The following is a 13,172-nucleotide window of genomic DNA, read 5'->3' on the forward strand; positions in this document are numbered from 1 at the left end:
AGTTGAATAGAAAATTTGGAGATCCAAGTTCCGATGACATGACAGCAACTTCAATTTAGCCAACACATGCACATCGTTTTAAATGTACCTCTCCGGTAGAATTGCCGTTTATTACACCAAATTAATACACATTTCAAGTTATGTCTCCCTTAATGTGGTCCCCTAACCAATTTCTACCGCTGGCTGCGCTGCTAACGAAAATAGGGACCCTTTGACAGGCGCTACACAACCAACACAACAGATAAAGCCGGTGCACGGCCTGTCATGAGCTAAGGCAGACCAGACTTTCGAATTTCTTCGAAAAACCTTTATTTTTATTTTATTTTATTTCAACTTACGTGTCTTCATCTAATGACACAATTTGAGGAACAATTAAACTAAGCTGACATTTGTAAAACAAGAACTTATATTTGTACTAAAAGCTTAATAAAACGACTCTCTCATAGAAAGTTTCTAGAGAGATGATTCGCTGAGCAGTAAAATGTCAGATTTACAAGTTTTTAGGCGTGGGAGTATTTGTAACTGAGACGCACGTGAGTGGTCATCGTCAATTAACGACACAGTTCTGATCACCTGGATGACATTTCTCGAGTGCGCAAAACTATAGCTCTTATTATTTTATTCATTTGGTAGTACTTTCATAACATCACTGAGGCATAGCGATGTTTGTAAATTGCTTTAGATTGAATGAAAAATTGAGATGCCCTCCGACCACATATACTTTGCCTATGGAAAATCATTTGGAATTTGAATTTTCTCCGGATTTGTTTTTGTAATTTTTGTTTTGATTTTTGTTGGATCTTGTTTTGCGGATTTTTGATTTGTCCTTTTTGACTCCAGCTATGTCCATTTTACAGATAACATGACCTCTTTTTCAAGCCGAGATTGACGTCACCATTGGTTTGAGTTTATTCAGTTTAATAAAGCACTTTCTGTCTTATCCTAACATTGGATGTAACTGTGATTTCTCAACCATCTTAAATTGAATTCAGATAGCTCACATACAGGTCATATACAGCCTTTCAAAGGATGACTTCTTTGCCCAAAGACAGTGACACAGGGACTTCATACAATTATAGTTGTTGATTTATTGTACATATCTACATGTGTGAAATTGAAAATGGAACGCCTATCAGAAATGTAATCATCATTTGTTTTTTTCTGGCTATCTTGATGATATAAATCATTCAATCGTTTTTGTATGAATTCATTTTTCTGTCTTATTATTACTTTGTTACTCTGTTTTGGTTTCTTTTTCGTGAGTTCCTTTTTTGTTTTTAACGCTTTTCTTTCCTTCAGAGGGAAGTTGTGTGTTCAATAAAGATAGATAAAGAACGCTCAATTTATTTTGTATATATCTGTTTCAATAGTGTTATCGTAGCCCATGCAAGCTCAAGAAAATTAAAGGATAAGATCGCCCTTTGATCACATTCAAGTACTTCATAAAATTTTCGTGACTTTTCATGCTTTTACTAATACTTCATATACACACTCTGTATTCGATAATATTCATATATGGTCGTGGAATGTGATAGAAACTACATGTTCAAGATCACAGCATGGCACTGTAGCTCCTCAAAGTCGAAGCTTTGGGCAGCCCAATTTATATATTGTCCATTTAAACTTAACAATTGAGTTGCTAAATGTAATCTGCGAATGATATGCACTAAATTCCATGTCTGTGAATATATTCTGAATAAAAATGTTTTTAATACCTGCTTATATTTAGTCTCTATTTAAATCCACATCAGAAAACTACCACACAATTTTCATGGTGTCGATTGACAAACGCCTCATGCACTCATTCATCTTTGGTTTTCTAGTAATTAAATATTGCGTTTACTAATTTCAATATGAGAGAAAATGAAGATGATTTGACTACTTTGCGTGGGTACAATAGGGCCTATCTGAGTTTCACTGACAGAAAAAGAAAACGAAAACAATTTATATGCTTAATTGGTTAACTAGTCAAGATTAGTTAACCAATTAAGCATATAAATTGACATGTTTTGATTACAATGTTGCCCGAACCACTCTGTTTAGTAAAATCAAACATGAAACATTTCATGTGTATGCAGCATGGTCTGTTTTAGAATAACAATCAAAAGCTTCAGTCTCGTCAGTTGCCATCCCTGAAGATACTGTCCTCCAAAGCGGAAGTTGTAGATGGGTTCATTGACAGTGCACGTGGATATCGAAACTGGTGGATCTCTTCCAGGCAAACAAGAAGTATCCCACGACGAGCCCAGATACGACGGACAGAAACATCCAGACGTTATAAGTCATCACCACCAACATCAATGCGTAACTGATGGTGACTTGGATAAGATGTAGGAATGTTTGCATGATATGAAACCATGAGAACATACTCGCAAGACTCGGCCTTCAGGAGACGAAAGAAAGAGAATACTTTATTACACCTCACTCATTCAGCGTGCACTGCTATTGGTTAAACACGACTCACGTGACATGTAAAAGTATACACATATTGACTGGCCATGAGGGCAACAGCATACGTCTGTACCCCGAGGGACTTTGAGTCACCCCCAAAAACAGACTGTTTCCCGAGGCCGTAGGCCGAGGGAAACAGTCTGTTTTTGGGGGTGACTCACAGGCCCGAGGGGTTAAAGACGTATGCTGTTGCCCTAATGGCCAGTCAATATGTGTTTTGTAACACACCTCATCCGTAGTCATACATAAGAACCATAGAGAAAGATAGATAGAGTGGCAACGGGTATTGTTTAAGGCGTGAAGCGGTTACGTAACCCATCCATGTTCGCCTCGCCTCAGGTTGCTCTCGCCTCTCTTTTCCGAAGAGTGCCGACCATGAATCCTTCGGTAATTTTCGGATTTTCGCCAATTGTTAAGCGAAAGTACGTTCGGCAAAGTTTGTGTTGTTGTTTTCGTGTGGTGCTGAGCAGAATTGACGTGCTGGCAAAAACGGGAGTGTTTTGAGCTTCAGGAAAGTGAGTTTTACCGTTTTAAAAATTCCTCTCATATTTCTATGAATATATAATGAGTGTGTTTGAACCAAATTTGAAAGTCTTTTATCGATACTGTCTGGTTTTACTCAATGGTTTACGGTCAGTCATACCGTCTTTCACACGTGCGTCAAGGAAGGACATGTTTATGAAACTGCTGGCGTGTTATGTTTTGATTGGCGTGAAGCAGTGTTTCTGGCCTGAGAGCTCACAAAGTAACTATGGTTGCTACGCGACTGGCAGTACGATGCCATCTCGTCGTATATTTCGCATAATCTCGTGTAATTATCAACCACAAACAAAGCCTCCAAAAAGTTTAACACCTTTGAAGCTCATTTTAATATGAAAAGCCAATAGTCTACCGAGACGACCATGGAACAAAAGGCATGCAGGCGTTACCACTCTGTCTATGTTACTCTGTGATAAGAACGTACCATACATAAAAGTTGTCGCATGTAAGCTATAAGATGTAATATGTTGGAGTGGTTCAGCAAGAAAAAGTTTTTGCCGACAGGGTCGCAATACTTCTGCAAAACGTTCAATGCACCTTTGATTATCGTCTTCGTTCGTTTCGAGTCCTTGTTTGAAACCAGAGCATTCAGTTCTTCTTCAGAAAGTAGGATAAACCGAGAAATTTCTCGACTATCGTTTCGCTCGTCCGCAGACGGCATCTTTGTTTACATTCATGTTCGCGCATGCGCCAATGTTTTTTTTTGACGTCAACGGGCATCATTTTTCGGAACTGATGCCTGGCAGGCAACAGTTCCGACAAATGATGCCTGATGACGATGTTTACGTGGATCAGCACAAAAAGAACGCATCCCACGTGACTGTCAATTGGCGAATTAGAACACAGACTGCGGATGAGGTGTGTTACAAAACGTGTTGTAACACACCTCATCCGCAGTCTGTGTTCTAATTCGCCAATTGATAGTCACGTGGGATGCGTTCTTTTTGTGCTGATCCACGTAAACGACGTCATTAGGCATCATTTGTCGGAACTGTTGCCTGCCAGGCATCAGTTCCGAAAAATGATGCCCGCTGACGTCAAAAAAACATTGGCGCATGCGCAAACTGGAATGTAAACAAAGATGCCGTCTGCGGACGAGCGAAACGATAGTCGAGAAATTTCTCGGTTTATCCTACTTTCTGAAGAAGAACTGAATGCTCTGGTTTCAAACAAGGACTCGAAACGAACGAAGACGATAATCAAAGGTGCATTGAACGTTTTGCAGAAGTATTGCGACCCTGTCGGCAAAAACTTTTTCTTGCTGAACCACTCCAACATATTACATCATATAGCTTACATGCGACAACTTTTGTGTATGGTACGTTCTTATGTATGACTACGGATGAGGTGTGTTACAAAACACATATTGACTGGCCATGAGGGCAACAGCATACGTCTTTAACCCCTCGGGCCTGTGAGTCACCCCAAAAAACAGACTGTTTCCCTCGGCCTACGGCCTCGGGAAACAGTCTGTTTTTGGGGGTGACTCACAGTCCCTCGGGGTACAGACGTATGCTGTTGCCCTCATGGCCAGTCAATATGTGTATAATGATGCCCTCTGCGAACGTGATGATGCCCTCTGCGAACTTGATGATGCCTTCTGCATTTGATATTACATGTACATGGATGACGTAATTTTACTTACTGCGCATCCTTCCTGCGCTTAACAAATTGTCGTTCGCTTCAGTTGTACTTGCAGTCGAGCTATGGATGCGAAACGTCATGCAGAGCTGTCAGCGGCACAGTTAGACGATATTTTGATGCAAGTAAACAGCAAACGAACGAAAATGGCAACAAGGAATGCAATTTCTGTGTTCAGTGACTATGCAAGCAACAAATTTGGATACGCCACCGAGGAGATCGGCAAACTTTCAGCGGCAACCCTGGACTCGGCACTGACAACATTTTACGCTGAGGTCCGGACTCCGAAAGGCGAACTGTACTCGAAGAAGTCTTTATGTTTTTGTGTCTTTGCATGTTTGCTTGTTCGGTGTAATAAAAATAATAACACATGAGAGCTAGGGCAATATCACGATTTTTTGCCTGCCCTCGGGCTAGTGGTCATGATCGAAATACTGATGATGCCCGAGCCGTAGGCTCGGGCATCATCAGTATTTCGATCATGACCACCATCCCTTGGGTAGGCAAAAATTCGTGAATTTGCCCTCGCTCTCATGTGTTATTATTTAAATCAAACGCGAGCCAAGATATTTGCATACTGAGGTCAAAAGTCTGAAAAGTAACTCACCACTGTCCAAGGAGTGGTGACTGCCACAGGCAACTTAACATAATAAAGCCGTGAATTGTTCCACCTCACATTACTGTATGATGAGATTCATTCATTACGTCATAAAACTTTGAGTCACGAAAAATATTATTTTGCATTACAAAGAACACTTAACGAGTTGCTTGTACCATTGCACACCCTCGGTTTTATTTGTTTGCTTAACCAACTTTTGGCAAGTAACAAATTCTGGCAACTTACTTGCCAAAAGTTAGAGAAGCAATTGAAGTTGTGAAATTGATGTAAATCTACCCATAGTGCCGTCACTGATCGGAGTGCTGAACAGAGTCCGACGGTCGGTAATTGATCGTCTTCCCAGCATGCAGTGCGATAGCAGCATGTTGCTGGTATCTGCCTGCATGATCTGTGCGGATATAACACCCGCCGCTACGGTTCCAGAAAAGGAAGATATATCATTGCGGATAATCAGACACGATAGAGAGACGTCTTGAAATATTAAATGTCACTCAAAGCACTTCCGGTTTGAAGACAAAATGATTAGAATTGAAGAGCACGATAGAGAGACGTCTTGAAATGTTTTCTGTCATTCAAGGCATTTCTAGCTAGATGATAAAATGACTAGAAGTGCCGACGGAAAATATACATATACATGAAGCCGTTTAACGCCTTCGTAGCTGAAAATGAAGCAGGGATCTTCACCATAAGCGAGAATCACGGTCGTTGACCGTGCGAGAATATACGAGATTTTTTTCCTCAGTTTGGAACAAGTAGGTACGTAATCTCCCACCTTTGCATGATTTACACGTGGATTGTATTCTGAGTATTGATGGTTGTAACAGCCGACCGCAATTCTACGGTAAATTAACGTGAAATCACTCGCATAACATATGATATAATGCAACAAAAAGGCCAGCAGTGCCACAAAGATATGACTGCTATTAGAATATGTAGTGAATTCAAGATAAGACTTAGATAAGCACCATAGATATTTTTTCACAGATCATTACATCAAACCTCAAGAGTGTGTTAATCAGATGCTGCCAATGCCTAGCTTCTACTCTCAGACAGGCAAATAATTATAGCATACATTTTTATTAAAAGCAGTTGAAATATGGACAGCATGGAGAAAACAATTTAGGTAACATTGTATATTGTAAATTGTATATTCATTATACTTATACCCAAATTGGTCCATGGATACTGATTCAACAACACCCGTGTTTCCGTCATCGCTGGTTCTCGCTGGAGGAATATAGCGCCTGTTGCGTCTGACGAGATATTGACGAAGCTCCTTTAAACCCTCGTAAAAAACCGCACATAAGCAAATTCCGAGAAAAGAGGCAATCAGTCCTACGGGGAGAGAGAGAGAGAGAGAGAGAGAGAGAGAGAGAGAGAGAGAGAGAGAGAGAGCACTTAAAATTACACCTTTGCTCATTCATTCTGTTCGTGTCATATCCAGTCGCTCGTTGCAATAATAACTCAATCAATTTTCATTTTAGGCACTTTAACTATAGCAGAAACTTACCTTCAATACTTCTCACATGCCAATGAGAAAATAGGACGTAAAAATTTAGTTCAGTAGAGAAGTACATCTACACGAGGAAAAGAAAAAAATGAAAATTTATACCACGTTTTTGAATTTCGCTTATAAAATATGGTCGAACATGATTTACAAAATTAATTCATCAGCGAGTCATTGAAGAATTCACTTTTTCAGTGTAAGGGAGTTTTCATTATTATAAGGGGGCTTGGCCGGAGAGTTTCGGAGGAGGATCAGATCCTGAAAACATATCAAGGGGAGGGTCATATTCTGAAAACCTGACCAAGGGGAGGGCAAAAATTTGCAAATTTATATTTTTCTAAAGTTAACACAAGAAAAAGGACAGAAACGTACAATGTATTGAGATGTGCCAATAGCCGGAAGAAAATTTAAACTTTTAATACAATTCAGAACTTTGTTTTCACTAATTTTTCTCGTATTTGTCAGTAGTTTTGCATAAAAACTACAAATCTACTAAATGACAACTCCTGTCAATGTACAAGACTGTATCAATATCAAACAACATCAAATGCTCTTGCCTATTCCTTGAACAGAACATCGACATACAATATTTTTCTGTACCAGAAAAGCATTATCCAGTCTTAAGTATACTGTTACATGCATGTCTGTGTAGCTCCTCCACGACTACTAAAACTAGTCAACATTGGATCCCCTTTCTTTAGATTCTGTCTATCAGGCATTATTATACATCTACCATCGAGAACAATAGAATTTAGCGTGCGCTAAAAAAGCCGTACGGAACGCGCGCCCGTTCCGTAACACATACGGTTTCAAGGCGCCCCATTCCCTGCGGCTGTATCTGCGCGTTCACTGTAGAACGGTTTCAAGGGACCTCTTGGACGAGTGCAAGAACAAGTCTCGCGAGCGCTCTGTACGTACGTATGTGTGTAGTGCACACACTCCAAAACTTGCAGAAGCGCGTCCGAGGTAGCGTTCCACACTGGTGCGATAAAATCGGAAGAAAAATTGTTGACATTGCACGAAAACGGTCACTACTCCGACATGTTGATGCCCCGATCAGGAATGTAAGATGTATAATAATAAGGTTATTACGAAAATACCGCAAAGGATGCACCCGGACATTGGCGCCGCGCATCGCCCGACGCGAAATGCGCCAATGTCCTCGTGCATCCTTTGTGGTATTTTCGTAATAACCTCATAATATTCTTTCGGTGAGACTTCATAAACGGCATGACACATACGAACTCTTTCATCATTCCTCACTAAGTTCAATAATTTATCTGAGCTCAAATTCAGTAGTACTCTGGTTTGTACGTTTTATTTCACTAAAAGAAAACTGGCATAAATCTTTTTTGTTCAAGCTATATCAATCATAATTTCTAGCACACTTTACATAAAGACACACCATGGTATTCCTAGATGCACATGTAACTGGTCGCGGCTACATACACATGATTATACAATACCGGTACTTATGAATGAAATCCACAACAACACAGGTGACAATAGACCTCTAAAACGATTTCGCAATGTTTGATTTCTCACCTTGGTGAGAGAGTCGACACAAGAAATCTGGCAAGGTTGAAGTAACTCTGAATCCATGAACATAAATTTGTGTATACCATCCATGTATGTAAACAGAGATTTTTTATTAGTAAAGTGAAATTTACTTACTAGCAGAGGCTTACATGAAGATATTAATTGACAATATATCGTTAATAGTTATTAATGACCCACAAAATCATTGCATGTTAGGTCTTGTCAGTGTCAGTGAACAAGAAAGCATGAATGACATCAAATGTAATTCCAGAGTAATTAAGACAACTGTAATTTTTATATATTTTCATTGTCTCTGTTCTGTACATTCAATATATTTCCTCATTCGAAATATCAACATTGTCCATGTGAGCTGAAAGTTGCAGAAAACCATGTATCATGCACCGATACATTTCAACTCGAACCTTAGAAGGAGCAAATTTACTTCAGTAATTACAGGGGGGGTGGGCCGGGGGAATTTCGCGAACACCTGTACCGTAAAATGTGACCCTCCCCCCAATCCTCCTGTCTAAAATGTGACCCTCCCCCTTGTCCCACATTCTAAAACTTGACCCTCCCCCCCCCAACCACTGCGGTATTCTCCCTGGGAATAACTAAGACAGTATCAGCTAATTTACATAACAATTGGTTCAATTGTTATGTTAGGGACAAATTACAGAGGGGAGGGCTGGTGTTTTTGGAGGGACAGTCGCAATTTATCACGCGCAAGAATTTTTGAAGAGATATGGTATTTCATACAGTTTAGGGAGGGTCACCATATTTTGTGCAACTATAAGAAGGCAAGATGTAGCTGATTTAGTGCTTCATCCAAAAATATCAAATCATAATACATGGGAGTCTATCAGGCAAATTATTGACAATTTACCCCCACAAAACATGCTATATCTGTATTTTATATATGTTTGATAATGTATTTAAATGTACTTTGCTTGAATAGGGAAGTAAAATGAACATTTGTGTACAAGAAATTGATTTCTGAATTCCATCTAAAAAGTTGGTTTACTATCCATGGTGTTTATGATAAAATTATGATTAGTTTTTTCCAATACAAAAATAGGTAAATCTTTGCATTTGTGTACTCTTGATTATTGATATTAATTTTCTTGATTAGACTAGAGTGGTTACAAGTCTATGGTTGTGCAAGAAATTTGATTTTGGAATTTCACCAAATGTCATTCAATACACTATGCATTGGGGTCTATGATGAAACTATAAATAATTTTTTTTCAGTACAAAATTTGATAAATCTGTGCATTTATGCACGCTTGATTATTTAGATTATTGTTCTTGATAAGACTACAGTGGTTACAAGTCTATGGTTGTGCAAGAAATTTGATTTTGGAATTTCACCAAAATGTCCATACACTATGCATTGGGGTCTATGATGAAACTATGAATAATTTTTTTTCAGTACAAAATTAGATAAATCTGTGCATTATGTATGCTTGATTATTCACATTATGTTCTTGACAAGATTAGAATGGTTACAAGTCCATGGTTGTGCAAGAAATTTGATTTTGGAATTTCACCAAAATGTCCATACACTATGCATTGGGGTCTATGATGAAACTATGAATAATTTTTTTTCAGTACAGAATTAGATAAATCTGTGCATTTATGTATGCTTGATTATTCACATTATTGTTCTTGATAAGACTAGAATGGTTACAAGTCCATGGTTGTGCAAGAAATTTGATTTTGGAATTTCACCAAAATGTCAATTCACTATGCATTGGGGTCTATAATGAAACTATGAATAATTTTTTTTCAGTACAAAATTAGATAAATCTGTGCATTTATGTATGCTTGATTATTCACATTATTGTTCTTGATAAGACTAGAGTGGTTACAAGTCCATGTTGTACAAGAAATTTGATTTGGAATTTCACCAAAATGTCTATTCACTATGCATTGGGGTCTATGATGAAACTATGAATAATTTTTTTTCAGTACAAAATTAGATAAATCTGTGCATTTATGTATGCTTGATTATTCACATTATTGTTCTTGATAAGACTAGAGTGGTTACAAGTCCATGGTTGTGCAAGAAATTTGATTTTGGAATTTCACCAAAATGTCGATTCACTATGCATTGGGGTCAATGATGAAACTATGAATAATTTTTTTTCAGTACAAAATTAGATAAATCTGTGCATTTATGTATGCTTGATTATTAAGATACAGTTCTTGATTAGACTAGAGTGGTTACAAGTCCATGGTTGTGTAAGAAATTTGATTTTGGAATCTCACCAAATGTCAATTCACTATGCATGGGGGTCTATAAGTGTGTGCGTATTTTGTTGGTGATTTCCTATTCAGGAAATATCACACGGACAATCAAAGTTTTGGCCATAATATCAGCTTCTGTCAAAAGTGACCCTCCCCCCAAGATAGGTTTATAAAAAGTGACCCTCCCCCTTGAACTGTTTTCTAAAAAGTGACCCTCCCCCCAATTCCCCCGGCCCACCCCCCTGTAATTACTGAAGGCTCCCTTAGAAAGAGCAAATTTATGTCAGAGGGATAGGTAGTCAAAATTGTTGTTTATTCAGTTTGTGTGGTGGAGTGACCTGCTATCATCTTTAACTACTCATCTTGTTTATCCTGTGTATGAGTTTCACTTGGCTGGCCCCCATGCTGTGATGATTTACTTAATCAATCAGTGACCTGATAGCTGTGTGTATGTTGATTTAACAAAATGACAAATATACTAGAGTCTGTAATCACCATATGGCATTCTCGTGGCTCCAAATTCTTGAGGGACTGGTTAGTTTCTTCGGCCTGGGGGGCGGTGGATTCATTGGGGGGTCACCCTGTTTTTGACTTTGGTGATAGGGGGGGGGGGTCACCATGTTTTTGAAATGCCCAATAGGGGGAGTCAGTGTGTTTTTTAATTTCGACACAGGCTCATCATTGCCTAAAATGCATTGTGTCAGCCTCAAATTTCATCATTCAGTTGCATTTTTCGGCGCGCCCTTCGGGCGCATAACTTCAATAATCAGACATATTTTTCAGCACGCCCAACTTTGACATATCAGGCATACATATATCAGAGATATCTGTACGTTCAATATTTTTCAGCATGCTCTTCGAGCGCATTACTTTAATATATCAGACATTTTTCAGTACGCCCTTCCTGTGCATGACTTTAATATACAAGACATATATATCAGAGATATCAGGATGTTTCATATTTTTCTCCGCGCCCTTGGGGCGCCATACTTTAATAAATCAGAGATATATGCCAGAGATATCTTGATGTTTGCTAAGTGAAAGTGTACCGTTATGAAATCTGCATTTCATATGATAAGCAAGACAAATTCCTGATACTTTTCTGTTCTCTCTACGAGAATTCAGTATGAGAAAGCAACATGCACAAATATTTCACAATATATATTTGATACAGTGACTTATTTTTGAGATAGAAAAATGACAAGATATCTTTCGTTCACATTGATGCAACTGTTTTCCTCTGTGTCTCAGGTTTTCTGTAGAATGATGCTTTTCTATGACCAAAATAACAGTTAAAAAAGGCAGTTTTTGCTTTTATGGTTTCAATGTTACAAGGAAAGGTCATCTCAGACACTGCACACATCAGATTTGGCTAAAAATGCCTCTCTTTGGCTCCTCAGGAGATTTAATTGGATGGCTGGCAAGTCTTAACACCCATCAAAATTTTTGATTTACTGCTTTTTCCTCTTTGATATTAATGACTGACATCCATTTCTGTACAACAGTTCAGGAAGTCTGGTTAAGCATAGAAAGTGTGAAATACATTCACAGCTCATTCAAAATGTACTGTATTCAAACTTTAAAGGGCCATTATTTGTAACTGTTGACCATTTTTTACCTCGGAAAATTCCATGTTGGAGGCTCATATTTGTTGCAAAATGTTGTTTTACGAAGAAACAAACATGATTAGTGATGTTATAGCCATATAAAACTGCTAATTTTTGTTCAAACGTGTTTCCCTTCCGAGCTCATTTGTTGACGTCCGTCATGCTCAGCGTGCTGGGGAGAACGCAGATATGGTGACGCCGCGATCACGCCAGATGTACAAGTTCACGTTATTGCGGGATCAAAACAACATTGCGTCGAGGATTGCCAGACATCTGGCTACGCAACGTGCTCGGACAATGGACTACGACGTAAGTGCTGGGCATAAGGGAGCCGTCATTATTTATGGCCTGGGGGAGAGGGGTCGGAGGAATCTGAGGGGGGTCACTCAAAAAATCGAAAGCTACAAGGGGGGGTTGCTCAAAAGTGGAGAACAAGAAAGGGGGGTTACTCAATTTTGTTGACATGTATTGAAGCATTTGGTGGAGTTACGAATTAATACAACAATAATAGTAAAGATATGTATATTCATACCCGGTATTTGTGTACACACACACACACACACACACACACACACATAATATATATATATATATATATATATATATATATATATATATATATATATATATATATATATATATATATATATATATATATATAAATCATAATACAGGTGGTTTCAAGTAGAAACTAAAATCTCATTACACTATGTGTTTCACGTTATTGTGATCTTCAGACGAGAATGATCAGCTATTCGACGTGGCAAGCCTTATGTTAGAGGCTAGTACTGAGTAGATTTTTCAGTATTTCCTGATTAAAGATTGATATACTTGCCTGATCATTAATGAGAAACGTCTGCTTTCTATATTCTACATTGTATAGCTTACCGATAGGGGAAAATGTGTAAAGCAAGCTTATTCTGATGCTATAAAGTTTAAAACCAGTTGAATCCCTTGACAACAAACCCATCTTTTATTGCAGGAAAATAATAATAAATAATAAATAAGAATAAATGTATGT

General features: G+C 38.4%; 1 long non-coding RNA gene across 1 annotated transcript in view; it reads right to left on the reverse strand.

Annotated features, from left to right (window-relative positions):
• Positions 1–1,068: 1,068 nt before the first annotated feature.
• Positions 1,069–13,172, reverse strand: part of LOC139152617 (uncharacterized) — a 33,245-nt gene continuing 21,141 nt past the window's right edge. Inside the window, exons 3-5 of the long non-coding RNA XR_011556671.1 lie at positions 6,762–6,828; positions 6,418–6,586; positions 1,069–2,383 (exon numbers count right to left, since the gene is read on the reverse strand). This is a non-coding gene — a long non-coding RNA (uncharacterized lncRNA). The remainder of the gene's footprint in view (positions 2,384–6,417; positions 6,587–6,761; positions 6,829–13,172) is intronic.

Source organism: Ptychodera flava, chromosome 16 (assembly GCF_041260155.1).
Source record: "Ptychodera flava strain L36383 chromosome 16, AS_Pfla_20210202, whole genome shotgun sequence".
NCBI lineage: Eukaryota > Metazoa > Hemichordata > Enteropneusta > Ptychoderidae > Ptychodera > Ptychodera flava.